This window comes from Oncorhynchus keta, chromosome 10, assembly GCF_023373465.1.
Source record: "Oncorhynchus keta strain PuntledgeMale-10-30-2019 chromosome 10, Oket_V2, whole genome shotgun sequence".
Classification (NCBI taxonomy): Eukaryota; Metazoa; Chordata; class Actinopteri; order Salmoniformes; family Salmonidae; genus Oncorhynchus; species Oncorhynchus keta.
This window is the reverse complement of record NC_068430.1, coordinates 73438833-73462770: the sequence shown is the minus strand read 5'-3', so window position 1 is coordinate 73462770 and position 23938 is coordinate 73438833. Positions and strand designations below refer to the sequence as shown.

Here is a 23938-nt window from a genome sequence, read left to right as displayed (position 1 = left end):
TGTGTGTGTGTGTGTGTGTGTGTGTGTGTGTGTGTGTGTGTGTGTGTGTGTGTGTGTGTGTGTGTGTGTGTGTGTGTGTGTGTGTGTGTGTGTGTGTGTGTGTGTGTGTGTGTGTGTGTGTGTGTGTGTGTGTGTGTGTGTGTGTGTGTGTGTGTGTGTGTGTGTGTGTGTGTGTGTGTGTGTGTGTGTGTGCATGACTCCCCAAGGCAGTATGTACTGTACGTGGGCTGTGTATTCATGCATGTTCATTATCACCAGTGTGAGGAGCTATAAAGCATCGTCCTGGGGGCTGCTGCTCCAGCCTGGATGTGGTATGACTTGCATCATGCTGCTGGATGTGCCTGTTACTCTACGAAGAGTTCTGTACATACTGTACTAGTTTACCATAATGAACAACTATTGAATATTCCACATAGCTACAGACCAGGGGTATGAAAAGCAAGGCCTTCAGGTCTGTGGTGGGGCTGGTTATCATTTCTCCCTGGTAGTTAATTGATTGGTAATGTCACTGATTGGTCCAAAGAGTCACTCACCCGGTGTCGCCCGGGTCTGAATCAGTCCCTGATTGGAGGGGAAGGATGACAACTTGAGGCCTGCATTTCAATAAGCCTGTTGGAGAGGGTGGATAGGATATATCATGTAAACATGCCTTCAATACAATATGTCCAGTGCATAGACCTGGCAAAGGGAGAGAGTTAGTTTCCTTGTGACTGACTGTTAAAAGCATCAAGATTTTTTTTGTGTGTGTTGTTCCCATGGAAACACAGCATCCCATTCCCATGACAAGGAGTGACATTCATTGAGGCACGCACACATGTACACACGTACACCCACACGCAGTATGGGGGAGAGGGACATTGGCTGGGACTGTACTGCATCAACCCCAGACGATTTTAATGAGGTCTAAAGGAAGAGGTTTCAACAATACACCACCTGGCAAAGAGAGTAACAGTAGTTATTCATATCTTTACTGCAGTCTCTCAAAGGACAAATAACATTAAATACTTTCTCACTACTTTGCAGATATGCGTTTTTCAATCATGTGATATGAGATATTATGATGCATCATTTTTTACCTGTCTGAAAGCCATTATGATAATGTGTGAGCTCAAGCACAGATGCCAAGTCATGCATATTAACATAGTTTTAACAACAGTTAAAGTCATGCATATTAACATAGTTTTAACAAGAGTCAAAGTCATGCATATGAACGTAGTTTTAATAAAGAGTCAAAGTTTTCAAAGTCAAAGTCATGCATATTAAAAGTTTTAACAAGAGTCAAATCACAAGTTTTAATAAGAGTCAAAGTGCATTAACATAGTTTTAACAAGAGTCAAAGTCATGCATATTAACATAGTTTTAACAAGAGTCAAAGTCATGCATATGACGTAGTTTTAATAAGAGTTCATGCATATTAACATAGTTTTAACAAGAGTCAAAGTCATGATAGAAAGTCAAAGTCAGCCTAGTTTTAATAAGACAAGTCATGCATATTAACATAGTTTTAACAACAGTCAAAGTCATGCATATTAACATAGTTTTAATAAGAGTCAAAATCATGCATATGAACGTAGTTTTAATAAGAGTCAAAGTCATGCATATTAACATAGTTTTAACAAGAGTCAAAGTCATGCATATGAACGTAGTTTTAATAAGAGTCAAAGTCAAAGGAGTAAAAGTGGAATACAAGGGCAAGTCAGGGACAGTAGCAACCTCAATAGACAGTTCCACTGTGGAGATGAAAGTAGAGCCTGAGACAACGACTAACATACACTCTCTTGCCTTGTGCACGCACACGTGGGGGCATGTATGCAGGCACAGGCACACGCATGCAATGCGCGTACGCGCACACACACATTGTTGGAAGGGACATGACTAATACAGTGTTTGGCTCTCAATGTGAAGAACTCCTACGGTTTCCTTTTTATTCAAGAATCAAAACTAGGGCGATTCAGGGTACGTGTTATTGTGCCCATGTGTGTGTTTGTGAGAGTCCATTTGATGGATTACAGTCAAGGATATTATGTTTAAATAGCTTGGGAGTTAGTTTGGACATAATTATTCAGATCGGAATATGGAGCAATGAAATATATATATGTAATCTGTAATTTACGGGGACGAGAATATTGCCCACATCTTCAGACGTTAAAATAGTAATGCCACTGTTGCTCTGGGTGCATTTAGCCTATATTCCAATATCCCGCTTGTATAATGAGAACATAGGAGGATACTGGCTACTACTGCTCCCTTCTAGATGCGCTACTATTCAACTATTTACTCTTTGTTTTGTCGATAACTTTTGTGATGTTCACATTGCCCATTCTCAATTTCACGTCACACAATAAAATATTGTCAGTTGTGTTCCCTGTTGCTCCCTGGTTTCAATGTCTATGGTTGCTCCTGTGGAATATAAAATCCACTTCTCACTACCTACAGTTGGTACATACGAACAACACGCAACTATCCCTGTGCTGCTCTCTGAAAAGAGGGTTGGCCACCCAGCACAGCACAACACGGAACATGAGTCAGGTAACTGTAACAGAACGTTGCTTCTGAGCTCCGGTGAATTTTGGACACGCACCGACTCGGTTTGGGAGGCAGGGAGTGACAAACATATTTCTCTGAAAGGGTTTTTGCTGTACTCCCATGTCTATTTTAAAAACCTTAGAGACGTTTTAAGTTTCACGTTTTCGTGTGTCTGCTGCACTGATGTGACGAGTTTGGCGTTTCACAAGCGGATAAAACGCTCAGGTGTTTGTTTTTCATAGGTGGATTTTCTGCCTTTTTTAAAAACCATTCCTAAGTAGAGCAACGACAGGTTTTCCCCTGCGGTATATTTCTTTATTGCAAAACTCTTGTTAAACCACGTCAGTGTTTTTCTTGCTTTCGTTTTTAATTATTTCATTTCTAACCACCGACAACGCCGAGTGGCCACGTTGGAACAAACAGGTAAGTGTCTGCAATAATATTATCAGCCAACACCTGTCGATTTCAAAGTTACTTTGCTTTTGTTTTCTACTGAATTTGACATTTTTCCCGACTGCAGAAAGTTAGTAAACGTCCTTGGGTTGACACCTTTTGAACTCGTGCCAACTCGTGCTACAAATGTGATCCGTGTGCGCGCGCAACGACAGGCCTGGCTGCAAGCTGATGATTTGCAACGTGCATGACCTCTGTAAACCATTAAGCCACAGATTCACCAAACAATTTTAGAATCATAGTTACATTTGGTCCCATCTTATTTGTTGATATATTCATTCATCAGCTTAGAAATGAACTTGACAGTGAGTGTGGATAGTTACAAAGAAGAAAAAAACATTTTGGAAGGAGAGGTTATATAATGTTGCCAAAACAGATGTTGAGCTTTTCCATATCAATTCGAGTTATTTCACAGATCTCCCACATTTCTAGAGGGTACATTCAGAAATCATGATACACTTGAATGGAGTATTTAAATAGAGAGAATATAATCTACCTCAAAGGGATGATAAATGTAGCTCATTATAACCTAGTTAATGAATGCGTTCTGGGATGACGGGAACACATTGGGACAGCTTTCTATCTCGGAGACTAATAGAGCTTGGTGATAGTGTCTAGCTGCTGTTGCACCACATACACACACCACCAATATTGTACACACAACAACATAGCCGACATGCTAAACTATTACCCATCTAACAGAATCCCTTGGCTCACACTGATTATGTGTCCTGCGTAAATGCAAGGGACTGTTAGATGTAGGAACTGACTTGCATATAATATGTGAACACGTACGGTATGTTCCTACTAATGTGCTGAGACACATGGACTGTGTGTAATGTCCATGTCTTCTTGCCTATGTGATGTTCAATGCACAGAGTTGCTCATTCACTCTGCTGCATTGTAAACTGCTGAGGTGACGTCATTATGTAGACCAAGCCTGGTCTCATTCTGAGAGAAGAAGCCAGGGGCTTTAACCTGAGTCATCTAAAACCAACAGCACATAGATCTGCTTAGCTAGCAAACAGAGACATATGCATGTGGGGGGAGGGACCCCAGGTTACAGGGGAGACTCCCAACAGGTCCCGAGGGACGTACTCTTTAAAGTCTCCCTTCGCTGAACCCCCTAGGCCCTAACTGTGTGCTAGCCCGAGGGTGTTGTGAACATAATTGAACCCCTGACTCATTTTGTTTCTAGGAAGTAGTATGGTGTTCAGTTCACTCTTTAAGTCCCTATAACCAGGGGCATATTCATTACTGCACATTGTAGCTTTCTGTTTTGCAACAGAAAATTGAAAAACAAATGTTTCTTAATGGACAATTTCAGGTAGTTACTCCGTTTCATCCGTTTTTCTTCCGTTTGGTATCTAGTGAACCTGCCTGGTCTCAGAGCATTTTGTATTATTTTGGATGTAAATTCGAAATACTTCATTTATTCAGATGTTTCGTATGGTGTATATGTTTGTGAATGTCATTATTCATATCGTATGGCTCCAGATCATCTATAAGTCTTTGCTAGGTAAAGCCCCGCCTTTTCTCAGGTCACTGGTCACCATAGCAATAGTAGCACGCGCTCCAGCAGGTATATTTCACTGGTCATCCCCAAAGTCAACACTTACTTTGGCCGCCTTTCCTTCCAGTTTTCTGCTGCCAATGACTGGGACGAATTGCAAAAATCACTGAAGCTGGAGTCTTATATCTCCCTCTCCAACTTTAAGCATCAGCTGTCAGAGCAGCTTACCGATCACTGTACCTGTACATAGCCAATCTGTAAATAACACACCCAACTACCTCATCCCCATATTGTTACTTATCCTCTTGCTCTTTTGCACCCCAGTATCTCTACTTGCACATCATCATCTGCACATCTATCACTCCAGTGTTAATGCTAAATTGTAATTATTTCACCTCCATGGCCTATTTATTGCCTTACCTCCCTACTCTTCTACATTTGCACACACTGTACATTGAATAACACTATTGTGTTATTGATTGTACGTTTGTTGATGTGTAACTCTGTGTTGTTTTTGTCGCACTGCTTTGCTTTATCTTGGCCAGGTTGCAGTTGTAAATGAACTTGTTCTCAACTGGACTACCTTGTTAAATAAAGGTGGAAATGAAATAAAAATAAATAAAATATGTTACGAATTTGCTAAACATATATGTTAATTCCAATTTGTTGTGGCTAAAGTTAGCTATCTGGCAAACGTTAGATAGGTTAGGGTTTAAGGCTAAACACTAGTAAGTAGGTAAAACGTTTCTAAAATGCTAAAGTTGTCTGTGATGATATTCAAACACTCACACTTTGGGTTGCTAGACGTTCACGTTATAGACCTTCTTTTAATTTTTACCTTGAGTAATCATCTGTCTTATGTAACCATACCAAACGTAACATATCATACTAATTTGAGGTGTCTCAGATTTACATTTACTATGTTGCGTCTAGTCTGAGACCAGGCTGAGTGGACGTGAACCAGACAGGGTTCAGAGACATCGAACTGGTCGTTCTGCTTTAAACCATCTGTGTTCGCCTTTGACTGAAGTCTTTCTCTCTGATGCCTGTGTGTGTGGTTGGTTTGTGTCAAATGTAACGCAGTGCACTATTAGATTAAGTACGTTATTTACATATTTGTTTTATATATTATTAGGCACATCACCACGTTCATGAAATTGGTTCGCTCCTACAACTACTGAGCCATGTGGCCATGGCTCGTTATATAAACAGGCAGACAGACATCGAGGCATTCAGTTACTTTCCGAATTGAACGTTAAAATGGGCAAAACAAGTCACTTAAGTGACTGAGTGTGGTGTGATTGCTGGTGCCAGTGCGCCAGTTCCAGCCTCCTGGGATTTTCACACATAGCAGTGTCTAGGGTTGACAGAGAATGGTGTGAAAAAACATTCAGTCAACGGCAGTCCTGTGGGCGAAAACAGGTCATTGATGAGAGGTTGAATGAGAATGGCAAGAATTGCGTAAGCTAACAGACGGGCCACAAACGGGCAAATAACGGAGCAGAACGGCATCTCGGAACTCGTCAGTGCTTGTCACGGATTTGACTATTGCAGCAGATGAACCACACCGGGTTCCACTCCTATTAGCTAAAAACAAGACAAAGTGGCTCCAGTGGGCACACGGTCATCAACAATGGACAATTGAGTTGAAAAACAATTCCTGAATTGACGAATCCTGGTTTCTGATTCGTCATGCTGATGGCAGTCAGGATTTGGCATAAGCAGCATGAGTCCATGGCCCCACCCTGACTGGTGTCAGAGGTACAGGTGGTAGTGGTAGTGTAATGGTGTGGGGAAGGTGTTCCTGGCACACGTTAGGTCCTTTGATACCAATTGAGTAACATTTCCATGCCTCGAAGAATAGTCTGTTCTGGAGTGGGTCCGACATGGTACTAGATGGGTGTACCTAATAAACTGGCCACCGAGTGTGTGTGGGTGTGCAAATTCAACATGTAAAGTGTTGGTCCCACGTTTCATAAGCTGAAATAAGTTTCCGGAAATGGTCCATACGCACAAAAAAATATTTCTCACATTTTGTGCATTTTTTTCTCCATCCCTGTTAATGAGCATTTCTTCTTTGCCAAGATAATCCATCCACCTGATAGGTGTGGCATATGAAGAAGCTGATTAAACAGCATGATCATTACACAGGTGCACCTTGTGCTGGGGACAATAAAAGGCCACTAAATTGTGCAGTTGTCACACAACACAATGCCACAGAAGTACAATTGTCCTGCTGACTGCAGGAAAGTCCCCCAGAGCTGTTGTCAGATACTTTTCTGTTAATTTCTCTACCATAAACTGCCTCCAACGTTGTTTTAGAGAATTTGGCAGTACGTCCAACCAGCCTCACAACCGCAGACCACGTGTATGGCGTTGTGTATGTACCACGTGAATGGCACCTTGTGCTGGGGTGCAACTGTGCCCACACAACGCCATACACGTGGTCTGGGGTTCTGAGGCTGTTTGAACGTACTGCCAAATTCTCTAAAACAACAGAGGCAGTTTATGGTAGATCATTTTCTGTTAATTTATCTGACAACCGCTCTGGGGGACTTCTGCAGTAAGCATGACAATTGTACACTTCCTCAACTTGGGACATCTGTGGCATTGTGTTGTGTGACAACTGCACAATTTAGAGTGGCCTTTATTGTCCCCAGCACAAGGTGCACCTTTTGCTGACGGCAACGTTGTGAACAGAGTGCCCCATGTTGGTGGTGGGGTTATGGTATGGTCAGCATAAGCTATTTTATCGATGTCAATTTGAATGCACTGAGATACCGTGACAAGATTAGAACAATAGAAAGGGGAAAATACTTTTTCACAGCACTGCATGTATGTATATATACTCTATGTATGTATGTATACTGTATGTGTGAAATATATTGGTGTATGTGTGTGTGAGATTGTTGGGGGAGAGAGGAGGGGTGCAAAAGAAAGATGAAACTGTGAATTAAGTGTAACCACATCAGTTGGATTTTTATCTCTGCTATCCTGCTGAGGAGAGCGAGTGTCACACTGACAAGACTGAGGGAGATAAAAACAGAGAGATAAATCATGGTGAAGGGAGAGATGGAGTGATGAGATCTCTCTCTCCCCTGGGTGATGGATGACGAGTCTGCTGGAGGGAAATTCCTCAATGCCTCACACACTGCCCTGCAGTGACTACGCTACCCCTCTTTCTCTCCGTTCCTCTCTTTAATACAATGTTCCCCTCTATTTAAATGTCTTTCTCTCTTTCTGTTTCTATATATGCCTCTTTTTCTCTACCTCTTTGTTTCTATTTTACTGTCTTTCCTCTCTGTTTCTCCAATTCCTCTATCGTTGTCTGTTTCTCCCAATTCCTCTATCGTTGTCTGTTTCTCCCAATTCCTCTATCCTCTATCCTCTATCGTTGTCTGTTTCTCCCAATTCCTCTATCGTTGTCTGTTTCTCCCAATTGTCCTCTATCGTTGTCTGTTTCTCCCAATTCCTCTATCGTTGTCTGTTTCTCCCAATTCCTCTATCGTTGTCTGTTTCTCCCAATTCCTCTATCGTTGTCTGTTTCTCCCAATTTCTCTATCGTTGTCTGTTTCTCCCAAATCGTTGTCTGTTTCTCCCAATGCCTCTATCGTTGTCTGTTTCTCCCAATTCCTCTATCGTTGTCTGTTTCTCCCAATTCCTCTATCGTTGTCTGTTTCTCCCAATTCCCTCTCGTTGTCTGTTTCTCCCAATTCCTCTATCGTCTGTTTCTCCCAATTCCTCTATCGTTGTCTGTTTCTCCCAATTCCTCTATCGTTGTCTGTTTCTCCCAATTCCTCTATCGTTGACTGTTTCTCCCAATTCCTCTATCGTTGTCTGTTTCTCCCAATTCCTCTATCGTTGACTGTTTCTCTCTTTCATTCCTTCTCGCCGGTTCAGTTCTGCTCACTTGCACAACATAACAGTTCCTGTACATGACACTGACTAATTATTACCATTAGAAGTACTGTAGCAGAGATCCCATGCTCTCTACACTATAGTACACAACTCCAGTGATCTGTCTCATCAGTCTGTGTGATGTCAGTCTTTCGTACCTGATCTTAGAGGCTCCCAAGGTGTTTGTGGTATGTGTAAGTGGGAATCTTTTTGTTTGTCAGTGTCTTGACTTTGTCCGGGAAGGTAGTGTGACCTGGAGAAGGTACAGTTTACATTTTGTGTGTCTCCACGGTCTAGAATCATCCGACAGTGACCCGACAAAAAAAAAACTTGCTCTTTTGAGAAGTTCTTTCTCCTATCCCCACAGTACAAACCCCTCCTCCACGCCTGCTGGCAAGGCATCACTACAGACCACATAAAACACCAAGACAATTATGTGACACTTTAAATCATGTATTATTGATGTCGAGGAAATGGTCTGGGGGTGATAGTATAAACAAGGAAATAGGGCCTATTCTGACATGATAAAGTCAGCTGTTTAGCTCTTAGTAATTACCTAGCCCTTCATCATAGCGAGCAACCCATGAAACTGGTGTGTGTGGAAGTCCAAGATACCCAAATTACTCTGACTCAGGTTTTTCACTTTAAAATGTATGCCAAACAAAAACCAATGATTGCAAAGTTAGAGAAATCATATAGCTCTATGCACAAGGACTACTTTTAACAATTTCCACAGAAATAAATTCCACAAAAACACATTCTCTTGAATAGTGACGAATCAAATTTTGGTAACAGAAGTACGGTTTGTGTTGTACAAACTGTAATTCTGTTACCAAACTTTGCACATTTTATTGTGGAATTGCCCAGTAGTAGTAGTTTTACCCGAGACCCTAGTTAAGGAAGCTATTCCAGGCACCTAATCTATGACAGGGATGAGAGGATATTTTAAGGTTGTCACAATGTTTATCTAACCTTAACTGTCTTTGCTATCTAACAATGATAGTAGAGACTCCTTGAGACTGCTTTTTACTGCAGTGTGTGTGTGAGAGAGAGAGCAGTGTGCTTACTCAGTCTAAGGTAGAGGAGCCTGGTTTGTGAATGAGGTTTTTGATCAATGGGCATTTCAGCTGCCCGCAGGTTGTCATGACGCCAAGAGGTTGCCATGGTGTGAAAGGGCTGACTTGTCCTATGGGTGTGGACTAACCTAAGCCTCCTTTTTGGCTTTGAGTCAGTTTCGTTGGTATGGTCTCTTGTCTACAATAGAATCATTCACTACATTGTACAACATTAGCTGATAGTTTGCTCATCGTGATAAGGACTTATTTTGGAGTCTCCTTTGAATACTATTTGCATGATCACCTACTGTTTGTTAGATATGTGCTCGCGTGGCCGGGCACACTTAATCTGTGCAAGCAGTGAAATACCAATGCAACTGCCATGTTTGGATGTCTGGGGGTGCAACCTGACATCAGACATTGGTCTAATATATGGTATCTGTTTGCTTCAGGTTGCTTAGGCCACACCCACCACCCTGAGGAGTTTGTTTAGGTCCGTTTGGTAGCCTACTTGACAGTTCATAACATGGTAACTCAGATTTAAACGGTTCCACTCAGACCAGATCAGGTTGGTGATTTGACATAAACTGAGGTCAAAGGTCACTCTTAGTTCCTCAGCACTGAGCTGGGTCACCAGTACACCAGGGTCAGGAGGTGACAGTGTGGGATACCATGGTATGTCTGAATGGGACCAGATGGGACATGTTTGTCCTGTTTGGAATAGGACAACGTTGGAATGGGACCGTGTTTGTCCCAAGGCTTTGTCAATGGGATGTTTGCTCTGGAATGGGAAGAAATGCTGTTGAATGGGACAGTGTTTGTCCTGTTGGAATGGTTTGACGTGTTTGTCCTTTGGAATGGGACCGTGTTTGTAAAGTGTTTGTCCATGTCCCTGTTGGAATGGGAGTTGGAATGACAGTGTTTGTCCTGTTGGAATCAGTGTTTGGCCTGTTGGAATGGGACAGTGTTTGTCCGGTTGGAATGGGACAATGTTTGTCTGGTTGGAATGGGACAGTGTTTGTCTGGTTGGAATGGGACTATGTTTGTCTGGTTGGAATGGGACAATGTTTGTCTGGTTGGAATGGGACAGTGTTTGTCTGGTTGGAATGGGACAGTGTTTGTCTGGTTGGAATGGGACAGTGTTTGTCTGGTTGGAATGGGACAGTGTTTGTCTGGTTGGAATGGGACCTGGTTGGAATGGGACAGTGTTTGTCCTGTTGGAATGGGACAGTGTTTGTCTGGTTGGAATGGGTGTTTGTCCGGTTGGAATGGGACAGTGTTTGTCCTGGTTGGAATGGGACAGTGTTTGTCCTGTTGGAATGGGTGTTTGTCCGGTTGGAATGGGACTATGTTTGTGTGTCCGGTTGGAATGGGACTATGTTTGACCGGTTGGAATGGGACAGTGTTTGTTTGAATGGGACAGTGTTTGTCCGGTTGGAATGGGACAGTGTTTGTTGGTTGGAATGGGACATGTTTGTCCGGTTGGAATGGGACAGTGTTTGTCCGGTTGGAATGGGACAGTGTTTGTCCTGTTGGAATGGGACAGTGTTTGTGTTGGAATGGGACAGTGTTTGTCCGGTTGGAATGGGACAGTGTTTGTCGGTTGGAATGGGACAGTGTTTGGTTGGAATGGGACAGTGTTTGTCCTGTTGGAATGGGACAGTGTTTGTCCGGTTGGAATGGGACAGTGTTTGTCCGGTTGGAATGGGACCGTGTGTTTGAATCCGTGTTTGTCCGGTTGGAATGGGACAGTGTTTGTCCGGTTGTGGGACAGTGTTTGTCCTGTTGGAATGGGACAGTGTTTGTTGGAATGGGACAGTGTTTGTCCGGTTGGAATGGGACCGTGTTTGTCCGGTTGGAATGGGACAGTGTTTGTCCGGTTGGAATGGGACAGTGGACGGTTGGAATGGGACAGTGTTTGTCCGGTTGGAATGGGACAGTGTTTGTCCTGTTGGAATGGGACAGTGTTTGTCCTGTTGGGACAGTGTTTGTCCTGTTGGAATGGGACAGTGTGTTGGAATGGGACAGTGTTTGTCCTGTTGGAATGGGACAGTGTTTGTCCTGTTGGAATGGGACAGTGTTTGTCCTGTTGGAATGGGTTGGAATGGGACAGTGTTTGTCCGGTTGGAATGGGACCGTGTTTGTCCGGTTGGAATGGGACCGTGTTTGTCCTGTTGGAATGGGACCGTGTTTGTCCGGTTGGAATGGGACCGTGTTTGTCGGTTGGAATGGGACCGTGTTTGTCCGGTTGTCCGGTTGGAATGGGACAGTGTTTGTTTGTGGGACCGTGTTGGAATGGGACCGTGTTTGGACCGGTTGGAATGGGACAGTGTTTGTCCGGTTGGAATGGGACAGTGTTTGTCCGGTTGGAATGGGACAGTGTTTGTCCGGTTGGAATGGGACAGTGTTTGTCCGGTTGGAATTGGAATGGGACAGTGTTTGTCCGGTTGGAATGGGACAGTGTTTGGCCTGTTGGAATGGGACTGGGACTATGTTTGTCCGGTTGGAATGGGACAGTGAGTGTTTGTCCGGTTGGAATGGGACAGTGTTTGTCCATTTGGAATGGGACAGTGTTTGTCCGGTTGGAATGGGACTGGGACTATGTTTGTCCTGGGTGATAATGAGGAATGTTGACGTTAAACATTACAGCAGTTGTCTGTCTGCCGGCAGATGGAGCACATCTATTCTAGGACTTTGTCTCTGTATCAGAAGTAGGGTAAGGAGTCACTGTGACCTGTCTGAAATGGGTCCTTCAGTTTAGATTTGCTTTCTCTGTTAACTTAGCTTAGACACGTTAGCTTAGCTGCTAGGCCCCAAGGCAAACACAGCTCCTGGTCTTCATCCAATAATAACAGTGGAGATGAACTGAGACCAGATTAAACCAGTCCTGGATACCTTTCTCCAAACCTGTTTCAGAGTTAAACAGATATGCATACATGCAGGCACACACACACACACACACACACGCACTATAATCCTTTACACACACATGCAGGCACACACACACACACGCTATAATCCTTTACACACACACAGAGACAAAACAGGGGAAAGTACTGAAGCAAGCCATTACATGTCACACCTCTCAGAGCTGGGATGAGACTGCTGCTGCTGCTGCACACAGACAATGTTAGGCGGAGGTGACTCAGTATTCTCATTACAGAACAGCCCAAAATAGTTTGATCAAAAGTAGGTCAAATGACAGAACCATACAATATCATATCCTATTGTCTGTGTGAGCAGCTAGGTTTAGGTGTGTTATGCTTGTTTGTATTAGGCTTGTTTGTATTTTGCGTGTGTGTGTGTGTCTGTGTGTGTGTGTGTGTGTGCGTGTGTGAATACACGTGGCCCTGTGTATATTCAACGAGCTGGTTTGACATGTCATTTTGTGCTTTAACTAATGGAGTCAGTGATGACAAAGGGGATAATAAGTAGGGATGTCGGTTCTCTGAAACATCTGAACGTCTCTGGCGACAATTGGAAATCGTGTGTGTGACATGTTTGTGCTGTGAGGCAGCCCGGAGTGTCTTGTCAGAACAGGTGTCTCAACCTGGGCCCCTGTTAGTCTCTTGATCTTATTCTCTCTCGCGCTCGATCGCTCTCTCTCTCTCCCTTGCTCACTCTGTTTCTCTCTGACACTTTCAATTAAATTCAAGAAAAAAGTTTATTGATATGGAAAGTGTAGCAACTTACAAAGTCAAACATTTTGCCAAAGCAAACGTGTAAGAACCTTGAAAAGAAAGAAATAATAATGTACCCAGCAGTTCTGTCTCTCCGACTCCTCCTCTATCTGACTCCTCCCCCTCTCCTGGTTATGTCAATCAACTGGTGCTTCACCTCGCGTGTGTGGTGGGATTTGTGTTACCTGTCAGGTTGTGTTTAAACAGTGGTTCTAGATACGAGACCTACATGCTGACCTTTCACCCCTGTCTCATCTCTATATATGCACACACTCCCACATTTCCTGAAGATATAGAGCCTGACATATGATGGCTTATGAATAACTCAAATAAGCCACACACACACACACACACACACACACACACACACACACACACACACACACACACACAATCACAGACATATCAGTGTTTCAACAGCATGTCGTGTCCTGCTCCGTCTCAGTAGAATGTTGTTGTCCTCTCATCTCTTGTTCTCTCGCTCTCATGGCTTAGTCTTAGACAGTCAGCATGGCTTACTCTCCAACTACAGAGAACCCTCAGCTCTATGCCTGATCAATGGCAAAAGTTACACTCTTTTTTTGTCTGGTACTTTATCCTTTTAACTCCCCTCAATTCACTGGATGTGTCCCAATGGCACCCTATTCCATACGTAGTACACTACTTTTGACCCAGGCCCATAGAGCTCTGGTCAAAAGTAGTGCACTATGTAGGCAATGGGTTGCCATTGGGACACAGCCAGTGTAGCTCAGATAGTTCAGCTGGTAATTCCCCTCAGAGAAGTGTTCAGTAGGCCAGGCTTAGAGAGCTGCCTCCAGGGTTGAGGGATCAGGTAGGCAGTGAGCGAAGGGATGGTGTGTGTGTGTTGTACCTTAGTTTCCACTGCACCAGTGGAGGATATTGCAGAGAGCGCGGTGGAGGAGGAGAAGCCCGGCCCCTGGACAAACAGAGACATTATTGTGTGTGTGTGTGCGGTACTCAAAGGAGCACCTGACAGAGGGGGCATTGATGCACCCTGGGCTGAGACTCCTTACAGCCCAACACTGTGAAGAGGAGGAAACATCCCACACTAACCTACATGTTATTTGTCATGTACTGTATAATGACATTACTGTGCACTCCAAGCACCGTTGCAGATAATGATGCAATACTGAAATAATTGTGTGTGTGTGTGTGTGTGTGTGTGTGTGTGTGTGTGTGTGTGTGTGTGTGTGTGTGTGTGTGTGTGTGTGTGTGTGTGTGTGTGTGTGTGTGTGTGTGTGTGTGTGTGTGTGTGTGTGTAGGAAGTCATTGAATCCACCAGACATTTGTTATGTGGAGTAACTTGATAAATGACTAAGAATAGTGATCTGTAGTTTTCTTTGGTGATCCCTGCCACACTCCCAGTCTGTTCACTGTTGACACTGGGCTGCTATTGCAGCATACACATACATACAAACACTGCTCAATAGGAATTGCAGTGTTTTCATTCCCCTGACCCAGCCTGTCACAAAGACATTATAGTGGGCAGTGTGCTGTTGGATCTGACCCAAGCAAACACCATAGATTCCTGTCATCACACACACAATATATATATAAAGTGTCAGTCATAAGTTTGGACACACCTACTCGTTCAGGGGTTTTTCTTTATGTTTACTGTTTTATACTTTGTGGAATAATAGTGAAGACATCAACTATGAAATACATGTAGTAACCAAAAAGTGTTAAACAAATCAAATATATATTTTAGTTTCTTCAAATTATCCACCCTTTGCTTTGATGACAACTTTGCACACTTGACATTCTCTCAACCAGCTTCACCTGGAATGCTTTTCCAACCATCTTGAAGGAGTTCCCAAAATGTTGAGCACTTGTTGGCTGCTTTTTCTTCACTCTGCAGTCCATCTCATCCCAAACCATCTCAATTGGGTTGAGTTTGGGTGATTTGTGGATGCCAGGTCAGCACTCCATCACTCTCCTTCTTGGACAAATTGCCATTACACAGCCTGGAGGTGTGTTTTTGGGTCATAGTCTTGTTGAAAAACAAATGACAGTCCAACTAAGCGCAAACCAGGTGTGATGGTGTATCTCTGCAGAATGCTGTGGTAGCCATGCTGGTTAATTGTGCCTTGAATTCTAAATAAATCACTGACAGTGTCACCAGCAAAGCACCCCCACACCATAACACCTCCTCCTCCATGCTTCACGTGCAGAGATCACCCGTTCACCTACTCTCCGTCTCACAAAGACACGGCGGTTGGAACTAAAAATCTCACATTTGGACCAAAGGACAGATTACGACCGGTCTAATGTCCATTGCCCGTGTTTCTTGGCCCAAGCAGGTCTCTTCTTATTGGTGTCCTTTTTAGTAGTGGTTTCTTTGCAGCAATTCGACCATGAAGGCCTGATTTACGCCGTCTCTTCTGAACAGTTGATGTTGAGATGTGTCTGTTACTTGAGCTCTGAAGCATTTATTTGGGCTGCAATATCTGAGGCTGGTAACTCCAATGAACTTATCCTCTGCAGCAGAGGTAACTCTGGGTCTTCCACTACTGTGGTGGTCCTCATGAGAGCCAGTTTCATCACAGCGCTTGATGGTTCTTTTTCAAAGTTCTTGAAATGTTCTGTGTTGACTGACCATATCTTAAAGTAATGATGGACTCTTGTTTCTTTGCTTATTTGAGCTGTTCTTGCCATAATATGGACTTGGTCTTTTACCAAATAAGGCTATCTTCTGTATACTACCCCTACCTTGTCACATCACAACTGATTGGCTCAAACATATTAAGAAGGAAATAAATTCCACAAAATACAATTTAACATGCCACATCTGGTAATTGAAATGCATTCCAGGTGACAACCTCATGAAGCTGGTTGAGAGAGTGCCAAGAGTGTGCAAAGCTGTCATTAAGGCAAATGGTGGCTACTTTAATTGAACTTGTTTTTTTGCGTACTACATGATTCCATATGTGTTATGTCATACAATGTAAAAAATAGTAAAATTTAAAGAAAAACCCTTGAATGAGTAGGTGTCCAAATTTGACTTGTACTGTATATCAGACACACTCGGTCACGTACACACTCTCTCATCTCTCTCACACACACTCGCAACACTATGATTGATTTATCTGGCTCCTCCTAGGTTGGTGTCTGTATCTAAACCAGCAGCACAACTATGACAAAGAGGATTTCTCTACCAGACTGACCCTCTGTGAGGAACTGAAAATCTATGGGTGATGAAAAAGCACTTTGCATCAACTCGCCCCCTCAAGCTACAGACTCTATGATTGAGTGTACACACACACACACACACACACAGAGGAATTGCCTTTGATTATTTTCTCACACACATAAAGAATGAGGACTCTTTCCAGGAACTCTATGTTATGATTGGTGGGGTCTATTTCAATCAACTCCTGACTGGCAGCCAATAACAACAGCAGGGGATGTGTGTGAGGTCTGGGTGTTTGTGATTGGATGGCTCGTCGCCGATCGTCTGGAGGACACTTACTGGTGTGTGTTCTTTCCCTCTTCCCAAACACAGAGAGAGAGAGATGCGATGCCAGTTTCCAATGGCCTTGGACTGTGGCAATGTGTCTGACACGGATAGACAGAGGAAGAAGCCTTGATTCTTTATTTTTATTTGTTGGGCCCATGGTGCTATTCGGCATCCTTTGAAAGGCTGTCTTGTTGTGTTGGAATGCTGAATGCTGACGCCTGTCCACCCCCTCCGCACCCCACAGACACACACACCACCTTATCCCCACAACACATCTCTCTCACATTCACACACCAGACCGGACTTCCTTTCTGTCGACAAGAGGTAGCCAGTCAAGGCTAGTCGAGCACAGTTGCACTTCCTCCCAGAGGCTAGGGGCGTAGAGCCCAGATAATTCTGATTTGTTGAAGTCCTCTCGGAAAGTAAAATACTTCCTCGGGCCGCTCAGACTTAAAATATACTTATTCACACTCTAGATTGGATTAACTCTGTCTCCATGGCAACAAGTGAGCCCTTTACGATCTCATCTTCACTCCCAAATGACCCAACCTTCAGTGCAATGTGTATTGCTCCAGTACGACCTCCAGTGTAGTGTAAACCATTGTCTTATCCCATGGCATGACGCCTTCGTAGTAGCTTACTAGGTACAGATCAGAACCCCTGGGTACTAGTGGAATAGCCTGGATAGGATCCCAGTCTGTTTATGCTTTAGCCACTACTGTACAACTGTTGTCTGCACCCTAAAACCATCATGCATGTAAATGAAGCCATACACGCACATTTACTTAACATTACTGCGCTAATTGAGGTAGTGTTGACATGCTCCACTAGCAAGTACAACCTCTACCTGTGCTAATGGACAAAGTGTGTGTGTGTGTGTGTGTGTGTGTGTGTTTCCTGTTTGAACCTCACAGGGTCAGCCTGGTCTCTGTCCCCCTCTAACTCCAAATGTCAGGAGGAAATGGAGCAGAAACAGTCATTGCTTTGAAGTGTGTCGTGCTGCGTCGGTCGCCGACGGCAACATGGGGGTAATTGTGTCAGTGTGCGTGGCTGAACTCTGTTTGATCGCCACGGTGATGTCACCGTATGGACTGATTTAGCCTTTTCCCAACCTGACCCTCATCATTTGATCTGAGACTTGACTAGAAACCCCTCATGTGAGTTTGACACAACCCCCAACACGTCCACAACCTTCTATTACTGCTGAGTAACCGTGTGTCTGTGAGAGACCGACATGGTGGCGGCACCTTAAAGGAAGAATGCTCCATATAAACCATATTAACCCCCTGCTTCAGCCGGTGCAGTCGCACCAGGGCCCTCGACGTGCCCGGAGCTGCAGGCCCCCTATGTCATTTGAATACCGCCCCACCGTGCCCAAGTATTCATTGTTGATGCGGGTCCATTGCGTTTACCATTTGACGAGAAGATCTTTCTTTATCGTAGGATATATGATAAATGATCCCACTGATGGTTTCACCAACAAATTTTTTTTTTTTTTTTGCCACTACATACGTCAGTGTGATATTTTAGTGTATTGATGACAATAAATCCAATTAACTTGCTAAATAAATCATATTATTTAATAGTTTCAATGCCATGTTAAGATAATGAAATGCATTCTGGGATTCATTGGGCAAATACTCTCCAAAGCGTTGTTGTTTCTGTCATCGTTGAGCTAACTATCGAGACAACGGCCGTAAAAATGAGTAAAGAGAGAAAGTCGAGAATAAAACATTACGGATTTAAAAAGTGGAGCTCAAAAGGCCAAAAATGAGAAAGCAAAGGAGGTATCAAAATTAATTTCATTTTTCAGATGCAGTTCAAGTGCAGCCGTTTACTAGCACAAGCAATGTAACGGGACCAGAAGAGGATGTAGGTTTCTCATCGCCAGCAGCAGCTTTTAGCGGGTCAAGTGAGCCAAGGCCAAGCTGTTCCATCGTGCCAGAAGAAGCAGCTTTGACAGAGGAGGATACAGGTTGTCAGATATCGGAGGATACGACCCTGAGCACAAGCCTGGCCGGACAAGCTATCCCCGGGTGTGGAGGAAGAGGAGCAGGGCGAGGCTAGAATCGTAGCGGCTGTGGAAGTGGGACAGATGGCCTTTTTACCTATCCAACTGACGGGGCATTATGCAACAAGTGTGGATGCAAAAGTTAAATGGCATGTCATTAGGCTCGTGTAAACCTACTGGCCCATTCCCAAGAGATGATGAAAGGCGGTGTTTTTCCAAGTCATACTACACCACTACAACCAAGGCTGGAATCAAATTACCACTTACATGGCTATGTTATTCGGCCAAGCTAGATTGCGCGTATTGTGATCCTTGCTGGCTGTTCGGAGATTGGAGTGCCCCTTTCTTCTCTGATGCGAGGGTGAATGGGGTGAGAGATTGGTGCCATCTAACATCCAAAATAGCATGTCATGAGACATCCCAGATTCACATGGGTGCCTGTTTGGTATATGAGCAGTGGAAGCTCAATGGCACCCTTTGACGCAGAAATGGAGAAAGGCGTGCGCAACGCCTAGTTAATTTTTTTAGGATAGGGTGCAGTATTCGTAAGTTTGGATGACTGAGTTGCCCAAATTGCCTGTTACTCAGGCCCAGAAGCTAGGATATGCATATAATTGGTCGATTTGGATAGAAAACACTCTGGCGTTTCCAAAACTGTTAAAATGATGTCTGAGTATAACAGAACTGATATGGCAGGCGAAAACCTGAGGAAAATCCATCCAGGAAGTGGGATATTTTTGATGTGGGTAATTTTCAATTGAATGCCTATACATTCTTTTGGGTTCGGACCCAGATTGCAGTTCCTATGGCTTCCACTAGATGTCAACAGTCAGACATTTGTTTCAGGCTTGTATTCTGAAAAATTAGGAAGAATGAGACCATTTTGTAAGTGGCATGCGGAATGAACCAGAGCTCCTTTGCGCATGTGACCAAATGCGCACCCTTTGTTCTTTTTCCTTTCAATTGAAGACGCTATTGTCCGGTTGAAATATTATCGATTATTTAGACAATAGACAACCTGAGGATTAATTATAAACATTGTTTGACATGTTTCGACAAACTTTACCGGTACTATTAGGATGAATTCGTCTGCCTGTTGTGACTGCCTTTGAGCCAGTGGATTACTGAACAAAACGTGCCAACAAAACTGAGTTTTTGGGACATAAAGAGGAACTTTATCGAACAAAACAGGGACTCTTGTGAGTGCAACCAGATCATCAAAGGTAAGTGATTAATTTTATCGCTATTTCTGACTTTTGTGACTCTTCTACTTGGCTTGAAAATGTTTGTATGCTTTTGTAAGCGGGGCGCTGTCTTCAGATGGTATGCTTTCGCCGTAAAGCCTGGATTAACAAGATGTTAATCTTTATTTTGATGTATAACACTTGTATTGTCATGAATGTTAAATATTTATGTAATTTGAATTTCGCGCTCTGCAATTCCACCGGATGTTGTCGAGGTGTGCCGATAGCGGGACGCCTATCCTATTAATGTAACTTTCACGCTTGCATCATGTAACTTGGCGTTCAGAGGGCACTGTGAAAAGCTGAGGCAAGCCAACAGTGGGAATTTTCTCAGTATAATTGAACTGCTGTCATCCGTTAACTACCTCAGGATCCGTTAACTATCCCAGTCCTCAAATCCAAAATGAGCTGATTTAAATCTTCGCAGAGCGAGTGAAGTGTGACATTCAGGGAGACCCATTTTTTTCTTTTCTTTCTATTATGGACAAGTTCAAAGTTCATCGCTATGTGAGATAAGGGATGTAAATAATGTCACCACAGATCTGACCATCACAGTTGTTTTTGGGATTTGTGGAGACTCGACATAAAATCCTGGGCAGCATAGAGGATAATGGGCTGGATATTTCAAAATGCCGTGGGCAGGGGTATGATGGAGCTGCTAACATGTGCCGGGTCTATCCGGCGTGTGCCGGCCAGAATATCAGATAAAGAGCAGCTTGCTGTTTATGTGCATTGCGCTGCGCACAATCTTAACCTGATTCTCAACAACTCTGTCAAAAATGTGCCAGAGATGAAACAGTTTTATGATACTGTTGAACTGTTATACAACGTCTTCGGGCATAGCATAAAGAGATGGTAAGTGTTGAGTGGTATTTGATTTTGCATCAGAAAAGACAATGCAACTCTAAAACCACCAGCGGGTGGGACACAGTCATCTAGATACGAGTCCCTTGACGCCCTGAGATACAGATGTGAGAACGTGATGACGGCCCTCACCGAGACGGTGCTGTTAAGTAACAAGAAGGATGAGAGGGATGATGCAGCAGCACTGAAAAAGAAAATGGTTTTAGTCTCCAGACCTAAGATTTAGAAAATGGTTTTAGTCTCCAGACCTAAGGTTTAGAAAATGGTTTTAGTCTCCAGACCTAAGGTTTAGAAAATGGTTTTAGTCTCCAGACCTAAGGTTTAGAAAATGGTTTTAGTCTCCAGACCTAAGGTTTAGAAAATGGTTTTAGTCTCCAGACCTAAGGTTTAGAAAATGGTTTTAGTCTCCAGACCTAAGGTTTAGAAAATGGTTTTAGTCTCCAGACCTAAGGTTTAGAAAATGGTTTTAGTCTCCAGACCTAAGGTTTAGAAAATGGTTTTAGTCTCCAGACCTAAGGTTTAGAAAATGGTTTTAGTCTCCAGACCTAAGGTTTAGAAAATGTGAACGTCATCTCCAAAATGCTACAGGCCTGCACAGGGCAGTCATCCCACTCAATGACATTATAGAGGTCCTGTCCGGATTCCTACAGGATTCTGTGAATGCCAAAGTCGCTGCTAAGACCCTTGCCGACAAATGGGGAGCTCAGAACACATTTGAAGACACTCCGAGGAGGAAGGCGAGGTGTCATTTTGATGTGCTTATGCGAGGACGAGCGACTGTCTTCTGGGGAGAGTAGTTTTAGAGTCAACAACTTTAATGCAAAGATTGACATCGTTATCCACCAGCTGTCAAACAGATTTAAAAGTCTGCGGGCAACGTCGAGTCTGTTTGACTCCATCCATCCATCCACGACCCTGGCCAACGCAGATGATGATGCGCTCTACGAGACCTCAGGCCTGACTGGCTGAACATCACAGCAAAGATGTATCAGCAAGCTTCCCTGGCCAATTACTCTCTCTCAGGGCCTATTTGTAAGAAGGAAATAGCCAAGCACACTACGCTGAGAGACCTGGTCAGGATTGTGCATTACAATTCAGTCACATTTTGGGAAGTAGTTACAGCAATGCTCCTTTTCATGACTCTGCCTGTAACGGTAGCCAGTGCTGAGTGCTCCTTTTCCAAAATGAAAACAAGTCAATCATACCTGAGGAGCAGCATGGGACAGGAGAGACTGAGTGGGTTGGCTGTTCTGTCCTCTGAAATCACCAGGGCCGGCACCATGGATTTGAATGCCTTAGTCAATGACTTCGCTGAGCGCAAGGCCCGTCGAATGTCAATCAAATGAGTGAGTAAGCTTATATTTTGTACAGGGCAGGCTGCCCAGACAGCCTATTTAAATCCAGATTTATTGAGATGAATCTACATTGCTTGTCAATCTACGACTATGCACGATCTGTCTTAAGGAAACCATGTTTTGGTGCACGGCCACTGAGCCATTTCATTGTCATCATAGCCTATACGTTTAACTAGGCTATATGAATAATTAGTAAGCACATGCGTATCATATACCGTTAAGAGACATTCTGCCATTTAAGACATCTGTTTGAATGCTCCTCTTGATTGATTTGCTGGTGTTTTTGCTATCGGCCTCTGCAGGAGGCAGATCATTTGAAATAGCGGTATGTCAGTTTTGCCTCCGTGCACGACTTCAGCGAACATGTCCTGGGTCATTAGCTGTGTTTCTGTCAAGAGATTGATCTATATACTTATGTTTTATAATATAGGCTATTGCCTATTATTTGCAGATAAAATAGTTATTTTAATGATTTTCTTTTTGTTGTATTTGTGCTGAATATATTGGATATATTGCGGCTTCTCTGGTAAAAGTTTCAAATGTGCCCTTAGATTAGGTTCTGCTCTGCTGTTACAATGCTTAGTAATATTAACACACAGCCGTACCAACAAAATCATTGACATTTTAAGGGAAATATGGGTGGTGGTAGGGGCCCGTAATTGTTTTGGGGCACCTGGGCCCATCGTGATTAAGATGCGCTACTGCCCCTGCTATACAACCACCTGTTCCCACAGCGAGGGCTATCGCTACGCTAGCAGAAACCATGTAGCCTCCCACAGGGCAAATATACATCCTTTTACACACTGTGTGTGTTTCACACCAAGGCTCTGAGAGTGTTTGCACTGAAGCCATGCCAACCAAATAAACGTTAGCCACCGCTAGCTAGTGTGGTGGGTCCATAAGACAGGGTTTCTCACCTACTGTAACAGACACTATATACATATACATATTAGTTACTCATTGTGTATTTATTCCTTGTGTTATTATTTCTCTCTCTGCATTGTTGGGAAGGAACTGTATGTCAGCATTTCACTGTTAGTCTACACTTACAATTTGATTAGTAAATGTCATTGAGTTAACAGTGTAGTGCGTATGGACCTGGTCTGGAAGGAGTGTCTACACACTGGCCCTCATGTGGCGTAGAAGCATGTAGGAGATCACCACCCCTCTTGGACTAATACGAAGTCATTGCGCAAGTTTTCTCCAACTTTCTCTCTCCCTCTCTCTGCTGCGTATCATCATATTGTATCTAATTATCAGACTCGGTCTGTAGGGAGCTCAACAATGCTCCTCATCAAAGACGGTTTGTTTATCTCCTCACTGCTATTCCTGGCTCCCCATGAGACCTGGCGTAGTCCCTACGGAGGCTCATAAGCTGGTTATAAGCTGTCCATAGCCCCAATGCCTCCAAACACCAGGGAGGTTGGGGTTTGAGGGAGGTATCAGGGAGTTTTCTAAGGCTTGGAGCAGAGGATGGGAACTGTGTGTAGAAGAATGAAGGCTAGGTGGGGATTGGTTGCTTTTTACACCAGATCGCAGGTATAAACTAGTGATTGTCATGTTTTTCTAGTGGACTTGATCATTTTGTGTGCGTTGGGTCTAGTCTCCAGTATTCCCTTGGGGAGTAGGAAATATCACTGTTGTTTCTACACAGTAGAAATATATCTCCTGGTCCTCTATAGATCAGTTGGTAGAGAATGGATGTTGCAAAGCCAGGATAGTGGGTTCAATTCCTGGGACCACCTGTATGTATAATGTATGCAGGCTTTGGATAAAAGCGTCTGCTAAATGGCATATATGATCTGTTTCTACGTTGTAGGAAACAAAGGCTCTATAATAAAGGTTGGCGGGTACAGCACATC

The 23938-nt window shown here is 43.6% G+C and overlaps 1 protein-coding gene across 2 annotated transcripts in view; it reads left to right on the top strand.

Annotated features, from left to right (window-relative positions):
- Nucleotides 1–2397: 2397 nt before the first annotated feature.
- LOC127932337 (paralemmin-3-like) overlaps nucleotides 2398–23938 on the top strand; it is a 28614-nt gene continuing 7073 nt past the window's right edge. The window contains exon 1 of one of the 2 annotated variants that reach the window (XM_052527911.1): nucleotides 2398–2529. The gene's annotated coding sequence lies outside the window, so the exon portion shown is untranslated. The other variant, XM_052527910.1, reaches the window with a different exon arrangement.